The following is a 22,575-nucleotide window of genomic DNA, read 5'->3' as shown; positions in this document are numbered from 1 at the left end:
GGGTTTAGGGAGGAAAATAGGTACGCACTGGAAAAGATACAAGAACTTGGGCAGTACATTCATTTTAATACAATTTATCCGACCAGCGAGAGACAGAGGCAAGAGTTACCACCGGTGGACGTCTTGGGATAGCCTGGCTAAAAGAGGGTAGAAGTTACATTTAAATAGTTCTGAATAGTTTTTTGTTACACAGATACCCAGATATTTAAAGTGCTCCAGAGACGTTCTGAATGGTAACTGAGGGGATAGGATGAGGCCGCCGCATTAACTGGCATAAGTTCGCTTTTATGCAGATTTAATTTATAACCTGAAATATGCCCAAAGTCTTTTTAACACAGTTAGTACAAGGGGAATAGATTTGTCTGGACAAGAAAGAAAGACCAAGAGGTCATCGGCGTACAGGTATACCTTATGTTCTATGCCGCCTCTTGAGATGCCCTGCATCTGACTGGACCTGAGGGCTACTGCTAGAGGTTCAATGGCAATGGTGAACAGTAACGGAGAGAGTGGGCAGCCCTGACGGGTACCACGTTTGAGGGAGAAATAGTCAGAAAAGTCATTATTTGTGCAGACACAAGCAAGAGGGGATGTATACAAAAGCCTAATCCATGATATAAATGTATTGCCAAAGCCAAAACGTTTTAATGTGTAAAACAGGTAGGGCCACTCCACACGGTCAAATGCCTTTTCGGCATCCATTGAAATGACCAGCTCAGGTTTGTCAGAGGTTGGAGGGTGAATACAGAATGTCGAACAGTAGTCTGATATTATGAAAGGAATGTCTGTTTTTTACAAACCCTGTTTGGTCTGCGGCGATGATATTTGGAAGGACATACTCTAGACGTCTAGCCAGCATTTTAGCCAGTATTTTGCCATCTGCACAGAGCAGAGAGATGGGGCGATAATTACTACAGGACAGGGGGTCTTTATCCTTTTTCAATATAAGAGAGATCGTAGCCTGACGTAATGTGAGAGGAAGAGAGCCACTTTTCAGCGATTCATTAAACATGTTAAGTAGCAGTGGGGACAGTGTGCAAATGTTTTTAAAAAATTCGGCAGGGAAACCATCAGGGCCAGGGCATTTCCCATTCTGCATAAGCATTAAAGCACTCCTAAGTTCATTTATTGTAAATGGTGCGTCCAGGCTAGATGCCACGTCAGAGTTGATAGAAGGAATATCTAAGGAACTAAAAAAGTGTTCATATTGTGTTTCACTATTAAGGCACTCAGAGGAGTATAATGAAGCATGAAAGTCTCTGAACTGATTGGTAATGGATTGAGTATTAATAGTTGTTCCAATATTTGTGTTAATCTGGTTGATGTGCATTGCTGAGGAGGACTGCCGAATTTGGTGAGCAAGCAATTTACTTGGTTTATCTCCAAACTCATAATAATTATGACGTGTTTTTAAAAGGGCCGTTTCATTGGAGGCCAGAATGTCATATTCTGCCTTCTTTGTGAGTAGTTCTTTGAAAATATCAGCATCAGGTGTGTCTACACCCTTTGACTGCAGCTCTGCTATATCGTTGGAGAGAGAGACTTTCTTTTCCCTAGCAATCTTTTTCTGATAGGCAGAGTAAGATATTATTTCACCTCTTAAGTAAGCTTTACATGACTCCCATATAGCACTTGCAGATACATCTGGGTTGACATCAGTAGATATGAAAAGATCAATACGACTATTAATTGTGCTAATAAAGTTGGTGTCAGAGAGTAACAACGAATTAAAGCGCCAGGGAGAGCGGGAGAGAGATCTACCTGGGAAGGAGACATCCATGACAACAGTTGCATGGTCTGAAATTACAATGGGATTGTAGAAATACGACGTGACAGAGGAGAGGAGCTTATTATCAATGAGAAATAAATCTATTCATGAGAACGTGCCATGGACAGGAGAGAAGAATGAGAACTGCTTGGTGCTAGGGTTAAAAAAGCGCCAGGCGTCTGAGACGGCGTACTGTTCCATGAATAGCTGGATAGCTTTAGGCGACTTAGATGGAACACAAGGCTTATTAGATGAGCGATCAAGCGAGGGGTCAAGACAGCAGTTGAAGTCACCACCAAGGATAAGCTGGTGAGAGTTTAGGTCAGGGAGAGAGAAAAAAAAGTTCTTAAAAAAGTTCTCATTATCCCAAGTTGGGCCATACACATTTGCCAACACCAGGTTATTGGCTCCAATTCTACCTGTAACATTTACAAAACGTCCATTAGGGTCTGAAATGACAGTGGACACTGAGAAGGGAATTGATTTATGAATCAGAATTGCCGCCCCCCGTGCCTTGCTTGAAAATGAGGAGTGATAAAGTTGGCCCACCCAACCTCTATGAAGTTTAACATGATCTAATGGCAAGAGGTGAGTCTCTTGTAAAAAGGCTATTTTAGTGTTAAGGGTTTTAAGATGGTTAATCACTTTGTTACGCTTGACAGGAGAGTTCAGGCCTTTAACATTCCAACTAGTAAATCGAACAGCACCACTTGGTGCAGACAAGGTGACTGTACTAGCCATCATATAATGTGATTGACTGCATGAGTGGAAATGTAGCTTCTATGAATGTCCCCGCCAAGTCCCGCCCACAACTAAGTGCCAGAGAGAGGGAATAAAGCACCTGACTGAGTCTAACTTTGTGGATAGCAGTAGTATAAAAATAATAGGAAAATACACTAACAAAACGCACAGTAAAAGAAAACTTACAAAACAGTGATAAAAACACACCCACCACACCCTCTCCACCCTCTCCCACCACACAACCCACCCCCCTCCCACCCCAAACCCTGTTGCTGCTGCTGCAAGAAACAGCAGCAGCATGAAACTCACTGATTCATTGATCAGCATATTGATACTTCCACAAATCTATCGCGCTGATTCCACGACTTAATCAGTGAAAACATTGCATCTTAAAAACCTCAATAAAAAACATAAACTAGTGCAATAAGCAAGTGCAGATTTTATATTGAACACGCTATTGAAAACCTGTCGAAAATATGATTAAACAGTGAAACAGGAACGTTTTACCGTCGGCTACCGCAAATAACATTTTGGAAGGTGTCTGCAAACAAACCCAAATTGCTAGCATCACGCTTAGCTGCAGCCAGCGCTAACGCACATTTAACAACAAGCCAGAGAACATGACTACCGTAAAACTCCAAAAAATAGCCCGGGCTTTTATTTTCCCAAATCGCCAAACTACACTGGCTAGTATTAGAGACAGGCGTCTATATGAGACAGGCCTTTAATTCCCTTTACACAAAACTTTTCGGTAACACTTTATTTTAAGGTTCACATGTTAGCCACCAATACATACCTAATTAATACCTGTATTAGTGACTTGTAAGGCATGTGTTAGGCAATATTAACCATTTGTTAGGTGTGTATTCACAAATTTCTTGTTCATGACGAATTAGGCCTTTATTATTGCTATAATCTTAATAATGACCTTGTAAGCCTTGATCTCTACATACTAATTAGTAGTAAGTACCAAAATAGAATATGCATAACCTACTTGTATACTGTCTGAATAAATCCCAAATAGTAGGAGAACAGTTGTAGAATAAGCAAGTCTATGGCTCAACCTCATTGCTGCATTTCACTGCCCAGGTTGCTGTGTGAAATAGCACTTAATAACTGGGAGATTGGCTCCCATTCTAAAGTGGAAACTGGTTCCTTGGCAGCAAGCACATTATCATCAGTAATACCTCTGCAGTATGTACTTATTAGTCATGATATGTCAAAATATGGTCCCTGTTCTAAAGTAGAGGCTGGGAGGGTGTTAACAATAGAAAAGAAGATGAGAAAAGTGACAGCACTGACAATGTTTATTTAACAAGTTCTGTAAACATGTTACATTGTACTCTCAATGAGCTCACAAAGCACAAAAAGACTAGCAAAAGCTAGTTTTAACTAGCTGACAGGATAAAACACGTCTTTTAAACAAATAAAAAGGGCAAAAGAATTGTCATTCAACACATGTGTGGTGGTCTTCTTTGAAACGGGACCCACCTACCACATATCAAAAACTTGTACACAGCAGGCCTATTTGCCTGAAAACTATAGTAGCAGTAAAGAAATCACACAAAAGAACATTTGCTATTTACTTGCCAGAGTGGACTAGTATTTTATCAGTATTGGGAGAAGGTATTGCTAGTCTTTTTGTGCTTTGTGAGTTCATTGAGAGTACAATGTAACATGTTTACAGAACTTGTTAAATAAACATTGTCCCAGCCTCTACTTTAGAACAGGGACCATATTTTGAATGAACAATGTATGCACTAGCAATGTATTAAGGGTAAAGAATGTCTGTATTGACCAGGAGTTATAGTCTAGACTGTTCCCATCATATCATTTTTAATAATAATAATGCCTGACTTTAGAATATGGAACCAATTCATGACTAATAAGTACATTCTGCAGAGGTATTACTGATGATAATGTGCTTGCTACCAAGGAACCAGTTTCCATTTTAAAATGGGAGCCAATCTCCCAGTTATTAAGTGCTATTTCACACAGCAACCTGGGCAGTGAAATGCAGCAATGAGGTTGAGCCATACACTTGCTTATTCTACAACTGTTCTCCTACTATTTGGGATTTACAGTGGGCAGTGCTTCGACTTGGCCAGCTTCCCTCGCGGTCCGCGCGCGGGATCATGCGGCATCACGCGACTTTAATTTGTATTTTTCCAGTGACGCTGCAACGACGCTGCAACAACCGGCAGAGGTCTCAAGTGAGCAGGGTGTCTCGTAAAAAGAAATGGAGCTGGAAAACCCTACACAGACTTCACTATACAGACTTTAGCAGACTGGTTTAGAAATAATTTAAAAAACAGAAATATGCCTTCCTGTTACGTCCTGTTATCACGGAGTTACAGGCGATAAACGATTTTTGATGGTCACAAGTTTACTTCATTAGCGTTTATTTTTTGGATTATTAAAGAGGGTTTTTCATTTAAAGGCTTGACTTCGTGCTTATTCAGAAGAGCATTTAGTGCTCTCCCCAATCCCAGACGTTCACATTGCATGTTTGTTTGTAATGGATGCAACCGCGAGATACGCTTGTCATAGGCGCCGATACCGTGGGTGCTCCGTCTCTCGGGCACCCACTGAAAACATCGAGCACCCACATGTGCCAGCTTACAGTCCCGGCTAAATTTACATTAATTTAAAATCAAACATCGCAGTTTATGTTAAATTCAGCATCTCTCATAATGTGATTGGATATGTTGCTGTCATGTCAATTCCCTACTCCATATACTAACCACCAATGAGAGCGTCTCTCGTATGAAAATTCCTGACACTTCCCACCTGAAGAATTAACGCAAGGCTTTGTCGGGTCTTCAGCCCCGAATGTTTAAAATGTATATAGCCCTGAATATCATTTTAAAAGTAGTCTGACAAAGCTTATTGTTTTGTGACACAGCTAAACACTGGTACCAGAACGTCTATAACATAGCCTAGGTGGTCGCAACTCACAAAAGTAAAGCAGATAGAAAGAACTCACGCAAATCTAGCCTACAACACACAGACAGCTTCATGCGCAGGGAAGAGAGCGCGCGCACTGTGCTTTATGATTGTTGGCTTCTGATGGTATCTTGCTAAATCACTGAACTGCATTAGGTGACACAAATGGTATTGCCTTTATCTTATAACTCCTTGTCTGAGCGACTACCAGGCCTATGGTTTTTAAAAGTCAGATGTTCCCTGACAAAGACATTCGAAAATTAAGAATGTTTATTGACTTGAAAAATACACTAATTTTTGCAAACTCCCTTCATTCAACCCTTGAAGACATCGCGGTCTGGTGCGCTATGTAGATCGTTTCTCGTACCATTTAATTTCTTAGAATGTAGGTCTACTAGGCCTACAATACGTCATCACCAAATACATCTTTTATTTTTAGTTGATCAACCACAAAGAGTAGCATAGGCCTACTGTGCACAGTGTACTGACGACTGTAGCAGCCCAAGGTAACCAGTTGTTGTAGATGAGAGGCAACCCCTTGTTTCAGATAGCCTGGACAACATGTTACCTGGGTGTTGCCTACGTTATTAGATAGATAGATAGATAGATAGATAGATAGATAGATAGATAGATAGATAGATAGATACTTTATTGATCCCCAAGGGGAAATTCAGGGGGTCTCAGTAGCATACAGACATAATTAATGGTAGCCTACAATAGTTAATTGATTCGCGTAACATATTAGTTGGCTCAAAGAGTATGGAATCAGGATGGAGAGAGTCACGCGTGTGTTGCTTTTGCGGGATCAAATCCAGTTTAATGCTAGTTTTCAAAACATATATTTTTTTTACATGTCTTTTGTCAGAGTGACTGTAATGTAGCCAAGCGCTCATGGCGTATGAAAAGCGACTTCAAACCGCCTAAAACAACTTGTTTGTGAATGTCTGACAACTGCTGCAGCGCATGCACGCGCAAGGAAACCAGTAGGTGGAGAAACCAGAAGGCCCACAACACCGGAGAGCACAATTCATTGGCGCTTGCATGTTCGGCCGTATGTCTACGAGCGCACCTGCCTACCATCAGGCTACTCAGCTACTAGAGAAATAATTTCCCCTGTTTGTATGTTCACTCCAAGTTGGCCTACCATAACTTACCAACTCTGCACTGTAGACCCTAAACTGGCTATTTATATTTTTCTGTGAAATAAGCAAATGTATTTGTTCAACTTTATGAAGCAGAATGCACTAGGCTACTTGGAACGTAACACATTTGACAAAGGACAGATGTATGTTGCTAGTGACAAAATATTAACTTTCAGTGTTTTACGATGTCTTTGTCATGGGGAAGTGTTTTCCCCCATGCATTTATTCTAGGCTACTGTCAGTGACTGCCGCGAGAGAAGCGGGTTCTTTGTTTCGTTCATTTCATTGACTGACGCGAGAGAAGCGGGGTCTGTGTTGTGTTGCGTTAATTTATTTTCATTGGGCATGCCCTGCCGTAACGTCCACAGCTCTTCAGTTCCGACAAAGCCGAAATTACTCCTTTTGAAACAATAAGTTGCCGCTTGACAGGGGGGGATCCCAAGCAGCTTTCAGCCATAGGCTAAGGCTACTTTGAGAACATTTCCTAATTCACCCAACACTAATATTCAAAATGTTGAAAACTATTTCGGCATAGCCTATAAGCAGTTTAATTAAATGTAATGTTAGTTGTAAACAAACAGGCTACTTGGTGAGGTTTGGCCTCACAGATGCGCTCGTGCCTTAGATGGCAAGAAAAATCTTCACGATATAGCCTAGGCTAGGCCTATTAACTGACCACCTGATTCACGTTGGCTGGGGGGCAGGGGGGCCATCAGACATTTGTGCCCAGTTATTCCGGCCCTGCCCCAGCGTCGGCGTCAAGGGCGGGCCATAGGGGGCCAGGCCCGTCCAAACAGGCCAGTGTGCCCCCCCAAAGTTCTCTCCCTCACATAAAAAAATCTAAATATTATTATGCATGATTGAAATTAAATCCATATTGAACACTGATGTTGAACACTTAGCCTACTCAAAATGAAACATGACATGTGTCAACTATGCTATTGTTGATTATGTGTGCAAACTGCGCGATGAAAAGGGATTCTGCACACTCGGACACCGTTGCAATGAGTGCCACCGATATATTTACCACGACTCCTGCAACGCCAAATGAGCATAAATCTCGATCAGTAGGGTTTTTAGACACTGCTGCATAAGAAATCCAGTAAAAGGTCTCAAGATAGATCTGGGAATATAATGGAAAATACAAGGTTTTTCGTATGACCGCATGATGACCCAAGCTGAATGCATGATCTGTTAATCTAAATTGCAGAAACCATAAAGGGCCAAACTGACATGTCGCATTTCCTATATTTTCCGATATTGTCCAGTGCTAATTATAAACTCGAGCAACGGAGATAGTGCTTTGGACCATGTAGGCTAGACCTACTTTAAGAATCGCCCTTTAGGCTACGTTTATACGGTGACGATGAAAAGAGACGATTTTTATTCGCGTTTAGACGAGCATTCTCAGGGGGAAATCTTTGTTTATATGATGACGCAAGAGTATGTGATATTCGATTGGATATGCATTCTAGACCGCTGGGCGGTGGTGTGATAGAACCCCGGTACGTCACGCGCAGACATTCTAATTTGACAGTTTAGCCAGAGAGGTAATCAAGGATCTTTGGTTTAGCCGTTTAGACGGAGACGCAACCCGGGTCGTCTTCAAAACTCTACACTCTGGAAGGAGTCTTCCGATTTTTGCGTCTTCAAGCCCCGATGCTGGGGTCGCCGTGTAAACGAAAGGCACTTATGATAAAATATTTTGTCGTCTTCCTTCGCAATCGTCCTCGTATAAACGGCCCCTTAGTGAGTGCAACACAGCACGGGTCTTAACCTGCTTTATCCAGAGGGAGACATTTTTGGAAGCAGTGACAAAAAGCCTATCATGGACCTGGCTGGGAAATGCGACCGTGGAGTCGGCATTCGTAGGCTATAGCCTGTCGCTGCAAGTACTTCTCCAAACTCAAAAATAAGTAGACTTAAAAGTGGCAATAAAAGTGGACTGTCAGAGCAGCACAAAATACTAAAAGTCATGCCGAGTGTCCTGTTTGCTCTTAAACTTTCCATCACAGTTGGTGCATTTACCACTTCGTAAATGTGTTAGAATTTCTTCTGTAGGCTACTTTAAAGAACATTTTGAGGGATCACATAGCCTATGTGCAATATTGTGATATTATCAGTATGTGTAATTTGCTTTTGAGCAGGATCTTACAAGAACATTTCAAAATGAATGGAAAGACACAGTGAAGCCTATAGCCTAGGCTTGTTAGTGGTGAGTCTATTATAGCCTATTTACTTGTATTGTAGCCTATGCAACGCTATTCTATTAAAATTCTATTATTCTAAACGTTGTGTGCTAGTTTATTCAACGGCTCTGACCGCTATGTTCTTGCACTATTTCCCCCCTTGATCATATTGATTCAGTTATCCAAAAGGCTCGAAGGATGCTCTTTATTATATGGCAAAATAACGAATAAAAGTGAGGTTAGGTGAGGTGCCCCCCCCCCACCAGTTGCTCTCTGGCGCCGACGCTGCCCTGCCCCCAACAAATCACACCTTCCCACCAGCTGTGACAGCTTAAAAGAAGTCGAGATGACTCCTAACTCACAGACCTATTCACAAACCGGTTTTGTGGCATTTCGCCTGTTTTGAAATCCTATGCGGCTAGGCCTTTTTATTCAGTTATTCATCATCTTCTGTCCTTGTGTAGCGCACGCATTCTCAGACCTGTCACCTGCCACTCATCGTAAGGGAGGTGTTTGGAATCATTCCCGCGTTACAATCATCAGCCAATCAAGGTGGTCACTTCAGTCAAGCTCGTGCATGAGTAATAACGTCATCCATAGCAACGAAGACTCACTCACTCTTAGTCAAAGATTCTAGAGCGCTCAGCTCCAGAATCTGTTCAGGAGTTGTCATTTTTCCTTACTAAGAGTAGCCTAGGCTAGGTCTGAAAGGCTTTGTGAATAACTTAATAAGAGAAAGTCCTAGCTAAAATCTTTTATTGCTATTTAGGAGTAGCCTACTCCTAGTGGTAAGATAAAAGGCTTTGTGAATATGGCCCCTGGTGTCTAACCCAATGTTTCTCTAGATTTCACACATTTCTCTAGATTTTGCAACGACCTTACATGACACAATGCCATAAAATGCCAGTTTTTAGGACACAGAATAATGTTTGTAATGATACCAGTTAGGCCTACGTTCAACAGTAACATAAGTGTAATGAGCTATTCATTGTCAAAGGTGCATGGTGAAGTGAAATTCTTACTTTGGAAAACAAACATTTTTTTCGTAGCCTACAATGGCCAGTTCAGACAAAGCCGAAATTACTCATTTTGAAACATTTGTATGGTTATATTGCTTGACTTAAATCCCAGAGAGTAGGCTACCGCACCCCACAGTGATGGGCCTAGCTAGCGGTCTTGCGCGTTCAGTGTGGGGTAGGCTATAAACAAGCTGAGAATTTAGCGGTGTCATGTCTGCCTGTCACAGACGTGGGAGGCTGAAGCTTGGGATACAGTTACAGTAACAGTATTTTATTTTACTTCTTATGGAATATTTTTTTTCACTTTTATAAAGGCTTTGTTTGAATGCTGTTGGAACAAATAGTAGTTGATTATAATCGCAACTTTCTGTTGCAATATTCTGTGTGTTCTGGACTGCAGATAACTTGTTAAGCCAGTGGTTCTCAAACTTTTTCTTTCATTCCCCACTTTGATCAAGGGGGCATTGACTGATGATAGTGGAGATAACGTGTTATCCCGAGGCCTTTGCAAGTCAGCATCTCCGACGGTAGTCTACCCTATTAAAAATATAGGGTTTTCGATGTCCCAAACGGAGAGCCATACGTTGTTGTTAACAATCTCTATGCTACTCACCAAAATGTAGGCATGGGAACATGATGAAGTATCCAACTGTCGTGTGTTAAATTATTGTGATTACGAGCCAGTGGTTTTCAAACATTATGCGTGACTCGGACATCTAACGAAATGCAACAGACTCATATCGTCTTTGCGCGTCTGCAGAAGTTAGCCAAATATGAATGTAATTCTACGGCATAAAGCAGATGTATTTGTTTATTGTACAGAAAAATAAAAATGACATGTCAAGCAGTCAATTGACTACATTTTGTTATTGAATTCGTAGGCTGGGATTACTCTCGGCAACAATTATGTTTAATGGTAGATCCTGCTTTTTCAGAAAGTACTAAAGCTTCCCGCAGCTTCACGCCTCGTAATGCGCGAATGAAGTGGTCATTTAAAAGCGATGCCCACTGTATTCAGACAGTATACAAGTAGGTTATGCATATTCTATTTTGGTACTTACTACTAATTAGTATGTAGAGATCAAGGCTTACAAGGTCATTATTAAGATTATATCAATAATAAAGGCCTAATTCATCATGAACAAGAAATTTGTGAATACACACCTAACAAATGGTTAATGTTGCCTAACACATGCCTTACAAGTCACTAATACAGGTATTAATTAGGTATGTATTGGTGGCTAACATGTGAACCTTAAAATAAAGTGTTACCAACTTTTCCTCTGCAAAGATGGAAAATATTATCGAATTAATTATTTCAAACCCACTGAATGTCTACCTATATGACTAAGCTATCTGATGACAATTACGGATCATCATTCATTTAGTGTTGAGATGTTGTTCATTGAGTGAGACAGTAAGATCCAAATAGTGGGGATAGCCAGAACAGATGAAACACGTTTTAATTAAACGTAATCTACAAAGAGATCGTATCACACTGAAAGCTCATATTTTGTCACTAGCAAATAGCCTATATCGGTCCTTTGTCAAATACAGTTGCATTATCAGCCCTGACCAAAACCGTTCAGGAATTATTTATGCAAAACTGGAACGTGCCTAATGTTTAATTCTCCCTCCTTTTCGGCACGAATGAAACAGCATGAGAGAGCATGAACCATATTGTTTCTCCCGTTTTGTATTTGCCAAATTTGACAACAGTCTACATTCAAATCATAGCCTACTGTACTTCCAGGCGCGCGGGAACATATTTTTGACCAGGGGTGCTGAATAACAAAATAATCATGGATGTCCGACGATTTCTCCCCCAGCATATGATTCGAATTTAGACAGCTAAATTTCACCGCCGTGTAGGTCTAAGAGTGAGAAGTTTTATAATGCCCTGGGCAGCCACATTCCACTGCAACTATGCGCAGCACTTGCCACTCTGACTCATCAATAAAAACTGTGCGCGCACACACCAGTCCCTAGAAGCGCACTTGACTTTACATCATAAACCTATTTCAGTAGGTTATATAGCCAGAGAATGTCCGTAGACGGGCTCTGATATAGCCTAGTCTAAGGTAAATTCCTTTTCTGACTTCTTTCTCTTTATCGCCATGGCATTTAGAATAAAGAATAACGTTTGCGAACCGTTCTGGTTTTGTTGCCAGCATAAAAACAAGCTTACCATCGGCCTATCCGCAAATTTTAAACACAAGGGATTAATTGAACGATGACGAAGTCGGACATATAGGCATAGTTCATATTGGGAAAAAAGTTATACAATTTGGAACTCTCCCCACCGCAGTCTTTTAATGCCATCTAATCATAACGTGCGCAGTCTGCGCCATACTTAAGCCCAAATCACCCCCAAGATTCGCAACGAGATGAGCAGCAACTTGATGCAACATTCTAAAACCTTGCAACTGTGACCAGACATGTGAATGCTTTGCGACGGCTTGTAATGATGTGCAACATCTAATTCACACTGCTGTAACCTCCTTTCTGTAACGGTTTCGTGCCATTGCGAATCTTTAAACAGACGATCTGACGGGTTTTAGAAGATTAAATACAATCCGAAACTAAAAAACAGACCAGGCCTCTACTGGAGACCGGCCTTTAACCCAAACCTGTAGCCACGCGGGCGTTTAAAAGAGACAGGCGTCTCTTAGGGACTCGGCGATTATTTTAAGTTTTACGGTAAACTGGAAAGAGCACATCTCGCCTTCGCACACATTAAAGGCCATAACGATACCATTTAGTTTGCATAGGTTTGCTACATGGATTCACTGGCTTACGATTTTTGGTTCAAGTCCTGGACAAACTTGTTAGCCTCCAGAACAGACTGGATCCATGTCTTCTCGCCGCTGGGGAGGGTGATACGGAGCTTGGCTGGGTACAGGAGAGCCGGTTTGTACCCGCGTCTGTAAAGTTCCGCCATGGAGTTTTTGTACTCGGCTCGTTGCTTCAGTACGTCGGGGCTGTAGTCTTCGTAGAGTCGAATCTTGTGCTCCTTGTAGAACAGGTCACCTCATCTACGAGCCTCCCGGACGAGCAGGTCCTTAACCTGTTGAGGAGTACGGTCACAAATATGTGATCAGATGCAGCTGGGCCCCTGGGAGTACGATCACAAATATGTGATTAGAACGTTTTCGAAAAAGGTTCTATAACATGACGCAACAATTACCCTCAGGGACTTTTCTGCCACTAAACAATTTTAAGAACACTGAAACTATAGAACGTTCACGTAGAATTCTAGAAGGAGCCAGGAAAATAATTCACTCTCTGGGGAACGGCATTGTCTTAAAGAATTCACTCCTCAACAGGTTAACTTGGAAGCGATGGAGGCGTAGGATGACAGGTCGCGGCTTATCTCATGTAGCAGGCTTGGGTGCGAGGCTCCGGTGGGCCCGATCGAGCTCAGGGGGTGAAGAGAGGACTTCAGTGCCAAAGACATCCACAAGTAGTTGGGAAAAGAACGTGGTTGGTCGTGACCCCTCCAGCGACTCAGGTAGGCCAATAATCCTGATGTTTTGGCGCCTACTGCGTCCCTCCAGGTTGGCTAGCTTCGTTCTAAGCGACATGTTGTCTTGTTGGAGGGCTGCAGAGGCTTCCTCTAACTGCTGGAAACGATCGACCACCTCATTAGAGTTGTCTTCCAAAGAACTGATCCGCTGCCCATGGTCTGCAACAGTTGAGTGTAATCCGTCCAGTGTGGTTGTCAAGGCTTCAAAAGATGACTTAAATTCTGCAGATAATGCTTTCCTGTGCTCTTCTAACAGAGAGCTAAGTTCTGCTAGCGTGACGCCAGCAGACGAAGAAGAGGCATCTTTATCTTGCTTGCCCGAGACGTAAAAAATAGTCGGTATAGTTACACTAGCCTTTTGCAAACTACAATTTTTAGAAAAAGAGAGGTTTTAAAGGTAAACTGAAAGTTAAGTCGTGGGAGCCAGTTGCCTATGCGTCTACTCCGCACACCTCATACCGGAAGTCAAATCTAGGCTACTATCTTAATCGGTTTATACTCAATACTTGACCAATGGCTATTGCATCTGTCTATTGCAAGTGAGAATGTGGCAGGTGATCTACTGTATAGGCTTCATAAAATAAAATAAACAGACTGCTAATGGCCTACAAGCTGATCTGGGGTGCGTTTCCCGTACAACTACGGAGGTTAGCTTTTTACTAACGTGGTACGATGCATCGTTCAACTAACCAAAATGTAAGTTACGACTGTTTCCCAAACTGTCGTACTTACATAGTACTTGTAAGTTTGGACCATGATAGTTTCCAAACTTCAGTAGTCTGGACTAAGGTTAATGACGTTTAGCACGTGACGGGCACACCTGCACAGAACAGACACTTAATGATGGACTGCCTTAGTTTATTCCGTGAAATCTGTTTTTCTCAGGGTCATCAAGTTAATTAATTGGTTCATATAGTTCGCTTTTGGGAAACGCACCCCTGATGTCTGATGTGTGATCAGTGGAATATGGGGAGGGAAGTGGCAGTGTTTTTTTGCGCGTCTGCAGAAGTCAGCCAAATATGAATGTAATTCTGCGGCATAAAGCAGATGTATTTGTTTATTGTACAGAAAAATAAAAATGACATGTCAAGCAGTCAATTGACTACATTGCAGTCAAGAAGTAGGGCAAATTAATTTACGAAACCAAAACGTGGGTCATAGTTGTCTAAGCCTCTATTGCGTAGCCTGTTAAAAACGTCGCTAGATAGTATTAAATCGCCAACAACATTGTTTTCTGCAGAAGCCTACCCAAGGCTACAGATTAATTCTGAACAGTTATTTCTCTACTGACTCAATTATCACACAAGACACTGTTTTGATTTGCGTAGTTGCATTACCCCCAACACTGACAATAACGTAGACAGCAAATTAACATATTTTTTCGTTTTGTGGAGCGGCACCGGTAGGCTATCAAAGGCAGATTTCGATTTTCGTTACCACCGTGTAGTCAAGCCTTAAGCCATACCCAAGTAGCCTAAATCGAGGTAATGTTTAATTATGCATGATTTATTTTGTTATTGAATTCGTAGACTGGGATTCCTCTCGGCAACAATTATGTTTAACGGTAGCCTCCTGCTTTTTCAGAAGGGGCGGCAGGCAGGCTACTGACAGAGCGATGTACAGTGGCAGAGCGACACACAGTGGCTGAAAGTGGTACTAAAGCTTCACGCAGCTTCATGCCGTGTAATGCGCGACTGAAGTGGCCATTTGAAAGCAACGCCCACTGTAGAGATCAAGACAATTATTTATATATTAGCCTCTGAAATTCTCATTGTGTTGGTGTAAAGGGGAAATCTGAATCTAAACTTGAGTCTATGGACTGTTTTAAGTCGGGTTACATTATTGGAGCTTGCAGGGAACAGACATGTCATACACTGTGATGTTTGCATGAAATGTACCTTTTACCTTTGTGGCAAAGCCTGATTAAAACTAATTGCTAAAACTAGAATGCATTTCCGAGGAACTGCGAAAGTGTGCTTGCTCTGGTGCGGTCACTAACGTGAGCAGACAGTGGAATATGCTACGTTGAACCTGGCATGATCAAAGAATTCTAACAGTGGCTCATTTTTCAAAATCGGGCATACAGGTCAAAGGTTACGTGCATTACATACATGCCAAATGCCAAAACACATTTTTGCTAGTTGCAGCGACCCCTAGGTCAAAGGGCACCAAATTATATGTGTGGCCTCACAATATAGTCCCAAGTCCCTGTACCAAGTTTTGCTTTGAGAAATGAAAATGTCGCTTAGATATGAGCTAAGTTCCTGTAACTCTAGCGCCCCCCCTAGTGGTTGAATGTCACCAAATTTACTGTGTGTCCTCAGGATGGGATCCCGAGTCCCTGTACCAAGTTTTGTTTTGAGAAATAAAAATGTCACTTAGATATGAGCTAAGTTCCTGTAACTCTAGCGCCCCCCCCCACCCCCCAGTGGTCGAATGTCACCAAATTTACTGTGTGTCCTCAGAATTGGTTCCCAAGTCCATGTACCAAGTTTGGTTTCTAAACGTTAAAGTGTTGCTGAGATATGAGCCTACTTCCTGTGATTATAACACCTCCTAGTGGTCAAAATACACCAAATGTATTGTGCGTCCTCAGGATGGGGTCCCGAGTCTATGTACCAAGTCTGGTTTCAATACGTGAAAGCGTTCCTGAGCTATGACCTACTTCCTGTTTTGCGGCTACGGATTTTGTTTGGCTGTAACGGCAAACGCTTTCAAAAATCAAAAATCCTTCTGGTAACTTTTGTGAGGCATGGTCTGAAGATATGTCAAGTTTCGTGAAGATCAGACAAAATATGTGACCTAGAATTTGGGTCCAATTGAGTGCCTGTCACTTAAAGGCGTTTGTTAGGGAACCCTTGCAATTTTAAAGGTGCTCTAAGCGATGCTGGGCAACGTCACTTCTGTTGACTTTTCAAACAAAACAGAGAGCTAGCTCGCTACTTCCTCCCCCTCCCTCCCGTGCTGCTCCCGTGCAATTGAAACTCTCCTAAACGCGCATCTCGTATGATTTGCTGGAACAGTTTGTTATGTTTTCATGGGCTAGGTTTGCCCAGGTTGTTTTTGTTGCCATTCTTGGAGCCTGGGCTGTCCACAGAGATCACGTTTTTTTACAGTGTATTCAGGACACAGACAGCTAGCGGTTGGTTAGGTGCTGTTTGCAGTAAGTGACATAAAATGTTTTAGCCTAAAAAACGCCTGGCATCGCTTAGAGCACTTTTAACACAGTTAAATTAAAGGTTTATACTTCTTGAGACAAACAGTTCAAAGTCTTGGAAAAATGTTCCATTTACATCGGGATTTTGCAAACATTTAGTGTCAGAGTCAATAATATTAATAAATCATGCACGAGTAACCTAGTGGAATGAAATGAAAGTCATTGAATTATTTTTAAATTATTTAAATAGTACAACATAAAATGTTATTGTGTGGCGACTGGTTTTGATTTACCATAAAGTACAGGGGCCTTCAACCTTTTTCAGCTCAAGGGACCCTTGGCTCAGGCCATAAGGCTGAAATGTTACCAGCTTTCGTGAACAAATCCATTCAATAATTTGAAGTACCAGTACCAGTACGCCGCCTTCTATGCAATGCTTCTTTTTGGCTTTAACAATCCTTTATGTTTTGTTAAATGCACATGCAGAGGAGAGGCAGCAGGCTCTTCATGAGAGAAAGCGGGGAGGGGCAAGGAATGGCTGCTGCATAAGATGTTCAGCTCAATGAAAATTACTGAATTATTTTAAAATTACTTAAAGGCACACTATTCAGGTTTTTTAGCTTAATATGCAAGTTTTTAAGCTTAATTTACCTTCATTTAACAGCTTCAGAGTCATTGGGAGGGTTATATGACTTTTTTCGGGTTGAATTGTGGCCGTCTCGCTTCCCCCTAGCGCCTGTGAGCGGAAAAAACACCCTTGCAACTATGGGCCGGCGGGCCGACGGCCTCGGTGACAGGAATTATAACGAGTGTAACAAATTGCTTTACTGCATTCAAATACACATACACGCCAGGCACCGGCTAGAAAAAGGTAGCGATGGAGTTTCTCAGACATTCGTCATGACAGAGCCAGCGAAAAAGAAGCAAAAACCGAGAAAACAGTAAGGAAATTGCCAATACTGCATAGTTTACCTTTAAATAGTACAACATATATCATTATTGTGTGGCGGCCTGCCACACATTAGTCAATGTATCGGAAACACTGATGTTACTGAAAACACTTCTGAACACACTTCTGCTGCTCTTACATAACTTGCACCACTACAGTATGCCACTTGCATACTTAGGTCAAACAGAACTACCTCAGCCATTTATTGGCCTGACTTTTGCACTATTATATTGACTGTCTACTGTATGCACAATTTCAACTCAAATTTTGCTGCTCTTATTTTCTTCATTGTATGTGCCTTCTTATTTTTACTTTTTATATTGTTTACTTGAATGTTATGTTTGTCTGTGGACCTAATTGGTAAAATATGTCTTGTCTCCACCGTGGGATAGTAGGAAACGTAATTTCGATCTCTTTGTATGTCTTGACATGTGAAGAAATTGACAATAAAGCAGACTTTGACTTTGTTATATATTCCATCCCCTAATACTGTTTTACTGGTTTATTTGACAAATAATCTTTATGGGCCTGCGCTATAAGCACCTTATATGTCTGTTTGGAATTGTTTTGAGAGCCTATTGATGTATCTCAGAATAAAGGAATGTCCACCACATCCAGTGTTGTGTGTGTGTGTGTGTGAATATATTTCACTTAACTCATTAAATGTAGCTGGATACTCATGAACGCATCTATAATAGCCACAATAGGATGTGTGTGGTTTGAAATGAGAATAAACAAGAAATAATATTTCCATTAATTGACCATTATAAATTACATAACAATGCACCTTGCTAGCATTAATGCTTGTGTGAAGCTCACATTTCTTTGCCATAATGCAGTACAGAGGCCTTCAACCTTTTTCAGCTCAAGGGACCCTTGACTGAGGCCATAACACCACTTGAGGCCAAAATGTTCAGCTCTCGTGAGTGTAACCGAATTCACAAATCCATTCAATGATTTGGATTATCTTTAAAATGTAATGTCTTCACCCAAACTACACTTCACAACCAAAGTTTATGAATATTGGCCCTGTAGCTTTTCATGTTGTTGTATCATACAATAAACAGACAAACCATAATGTAGAGTAGTCTATGTAATCTAGTCTAATCTCATTAACGCATAACATGTGGCATGGCTTCATTCATTACCACACCTAAATCATGGCAATAAGAATAGCATCAGGATTCACACACGTTCATGCTGTGGGCAGTAGCTCAATTTTAAAGGGTGTCATATCAATGACATTGCTTATGATTAAAAAGCAGAGGTGCAGAGTCAATAAAACAAAACAAAACAAAAAAAAAACAAAAGAAATAAATTAGGCAGGCAAGTGCCAGTTATTGCTGTCTTTGAAAAGTTTTTGTTTGGATGAAAGTAGCTGCACCAATCTAAGTTTTTCTTAAAGTTGTTTTGTGCGCGGGTTCACTGTTGGTCATTGCTTATGGTTAAATCACCTATCACTTATATTGGTTTAGCCTACTATGTGCCAGTCATTTCCATTACAAATATGCCTAATAAAATTTTTGATATTTAATCCCTGAAAAATTGATCACATGAGGCGGCTATCCATCGATAAAAATCACTCGTATTACTCGCACATCCTTATATGTAATCGTGTCATTTTGACCACTGGACTAGCCTTTCTGCTTTATTGCAACAGTGGGCCATGAAAATGCTTGCTAGATTCGGATACAGGCATAATCTATGGACCCTTTCAAGAGAGTTCCATTATCAGCATCATAGTTGGCCCCACAAGACTTACTTTTTAACATTCCATATGTTATCTTAATGTAGAGGAAGTAGATTGGGGCCCAAATAGAACGTTCAACCATTGTTTTTGTTTTTATTGATGAAAGGGTTTATTCTAGCCACGGGTAACGCGAAAGGACTAACTCCATAGTTTTGTTTTGCTTGGTGGAGTGCAACAGTATGACGGTCAATCTTGTAATGAATTTTATGACGAAGAGGCCTGATTAGAGACGTTTGCGTGATGCATGCACTTGTTATCACTGTTAACAACATATGGGGACAGCCTCGAGTCAAATGCCCACTAACATCAGGAGATAGTTTTCTTAATGACATTAACATACATAGAAATATACTAAATAAACCATAACTGTGATATCAAATATTTACCGCTATACTGACAATCATACTCGATATAAAATGGAAACTAAAGACAAAAGTTTGTTGGCAGACTTAGCCTCCCATAACAGGCTAAAAACAAAGTAAACATATGCTAACATTCATTCCCTCGTTGGCATTCATTAAACTCTTCGTTCAAGTACAACCGCTACGTAATTTAAGGTTCACGGCTAACTTACTTGGTTCATCAACGCACACCTTCAAAAACTGTATTCCTGTGGTAGGCTACTGATATTGCAGTCATGAACAGCCACGATGCAAACTCATTACTCCAGAAATAAAACAATGTGCCTTCTCACGTTGGTCCTCTGTGAAATGTAATACAACAGTGCCACCTAGTGTCTAAATGCATTGACATTAAAAGTGTGAAATGGCCGCTGCCTTCCCAGAATGCATTGCAAGTCTTTAAACACCACAAAACAACACAATAACACATAACCTTCCGTAAATATATTAATTTGCATACTTTTGTACATGTACAAATTTGAATAATACTCTCCAATCAACTTTTGTACTTGTAAAATTTAGAATAATGCTCTCATATCATGACAATTAAGCAAGTTAGATTTCAACACCATTACAGTGCACTGCAGAGTATTATTGCAGTGTTTCCCATACATTGACTAATATGTGGCGGGGCGCCACGAAATAAAAATCGTCCGCCACAGATGAATATTCTATGTTTAATTTAATTGAATTTAATTTAAATTAAATATAAGGTGCGGTTTTTACGCACGCAGCCTTTCCGCTCTCTCTCGTAGCCCGCAGCCCCACTCCACTGCATGTGTATTTAACAAAATATTCACGATTGTTGAAGGATTGTTGTTGCCACATAGAAGCATTGCATAGAAGCCGTCTGGCTAAATTAAATCCGCTTAGCATCGTGACCATGCTGCGCAAATTTGTTCAAAACTGCTGCATTGAAGTGAACTCTGCTAAGGTCTTATCACAACATAGTAGGCTACATTGAAGAGACTAAACTAAGTTAAGTTATGAAATCAAGCAGTAGGCTATCTCAAAGCTAACGTTAGAATACTGTTTGGATGTCAAATTTAGCATGCTTAGCCTACTTACAGTCAATTTCGTTGAAGGGCTCATTTTATTGATTCTGACACTGAATGTTTGCAAAATCCCGATGTAAATGGAAAAGTATTTTCCAAAATTCAAAAGTGCTTGTCCCAAGGAGAAGTACGAACCTTTATTTTAACTATGTAGAAAACGTTATGAATTGCATCCACACATCAGCAGCCTTTCAACTGTGTTACAATTGCAAGGGTTCCCTCAAACGTCTTAAAGTGACAGGCACTCAATTAGACCTATACACTACCAAGACAATCTTAAATCCCCCCCCCCCCTTGTCAAAGTCCGCTACCGCCACAAATTGAATCCAATTCTGTGGGAAACACTGTATTGGCATATATATCTCATGGTTCCTAGCTGTATGTATCTGTAAGTCCATACTATCCCATGGCCTGATACTGAATTGAGGTGCGTGGCAAGGCTGAGATGATGCTGTGTACAGCTGACCTGCATGGGATTGATGGTGAGACAGACCCACTGGACTTGCAGGGATAAAGCCATAGATAATTTACATTTTATAATAAACATTTTATATAATATTTTTTTTTTTCCGATCTTGTGCATCTTCACATTGGAGTTCCTGAGATAATACCTAACTTCCTGTTTCGTGGCTACGCCACAGATTTCGTTTGGCTGTGACGGGCAAAGGCTTCGGAAAATCAAAAATCCTTCCTGTAACTTTTGTGAGACTTGGTCCAAGGATGTACGTCAAGTTTTGTGAAGTTTGGACCAAATTTGTGACCTGTGAAATTTTAGTTTCGCTTTCTATTCAATCCAATATGGTGGAAGAACCACAAGGGTCAGTGACGTAATTTTCAATTTCCATACTACACCGGTTCCGGCCGGACGTTCCAGAGTTGGACCGGTAGCGATATCTCAAAAGGTCTTGGAGCAGGAGCAAAAACGCAAAAAATTGCAAAAAATTGTGTTTTTTTATTACAATGATAAAATTGTAGGCTACAGGCCGATGTGCGTTTTATTTGGAGACTGTTTTGCGAGACAGAGACTGAGTTTGCTGCTGATATTCTGGGGATAGGCTACAACAGAGCCAATGTAGGATTTTAGCCTTTTAATATATTTGCTGCATTGGATCAGTCTTTCTAGAACAGGCAAGAGCTTTCTAGCCTCACGTCTGCAGCGCCGCATCACCCATATACATTAAAACAACCAGCGGATGGCGGGCGGGTGCAGTTTTGAAAATTGGTCAAAAAACTTTGGTGCGGATGGATAAGTTTTGCTATGCAGTTACGGTTGAAATAATAGCCTATCCGCGCATCTCTAGTGTGTGTGCCTCTCTCTCTCGCTCAGAGGGGAGGGGGAGGCTGAGGGGTCGATCAAGCATGGATTCTAAACTCTGTGGTGGATAGGATCTACAATTAGGTGTTAATTAATATTATTATACGGCTCTTCACAATGCTAGTAGAATGCTCCATTGACTTGAATGGGATTTCCCAATGTTCTACGGTAAAATAGATTCATGTAATTACCGCTGCAAACATATAATTACCGCTGTCAATGGCAACGGGTTTTGTGCTGCTGATCATATCACTCCGCAAGTATTCCGGTCACTTGCATTGGAACTTCATTCAAAAGTGAAAGCAGACGGTTGATCAGCTGTGTTCTAAAGAATGTTTGATTCAAGTTCAGCGTGTGTTGCGAACTATTTGTTTCTCAGCAAAAGCCACGACGAAACGGTAACAAATAAGTGTATTTTCGTTTTGGTAAGTAGCCGTATAATAAGCGGGATAATGTATAGAACGCCGGTCATTATGGAAAAATAAGTCCCTTCAGGGTGAAACAAGACCCTTCCGCCCGGTTCACCCTGTCGGGACTTATTTTCCCCATAATGACCGGCGTTCTATACATTATCCCTTACTTACTACGCTAACGTCGAAGTACTCCCAAGTGCTATTGCA

At 41.1% G+C, this 22,575-nt stretch overlaps 1 protein-coding gene and 1 long non-coding RNA gene across 4 annotated transcripts in view; one reads left to right on the top strand and one right to left on the bottom strand.

Moving 5' to 3' along the window:
* The window catches only part of sugct (succinyl-CoA:glutarate-CoA transferase), a 171,224-nt gene that overhangs the window by 110,859 nt on the left and 37,790 nt on the right, over positions 1–22,575 (bottom strand). The window lies entirely within an intron of this gene.
* On the top strand, positions 3,623–21,673 carry LOC121688478. The gene is made up of 3 exons (XR_006024598.1): positions 3,623–3,714; positions 4,929–4,931; positions 21,663–21,673. It is a non-coding gene; the product is annotated as an uncharacterized LOC121688478 (long non-coding RNA).

Source organism: Alosa sapidissima, chromosome 17 (assembly GCF_018492685.1).
Source record: "Alosa sapidissima isolate fAloSap1 chromosome 17, fAloSap1.pri, whole genome shotgun sequence".
Classification (NCBI taxonomy): domain Eukaryota; kingdom Metazoa; phylum Chordata; class Actinopteri; order Clupeiformes; family Clupeidae; genus Alosa; species Alosa sapidissima.
The sequence above is the reverse complement of the archived record's forward strand: the minus strand, read 5'-3'. Positions and strand labels throughout refer to the sequence as shown.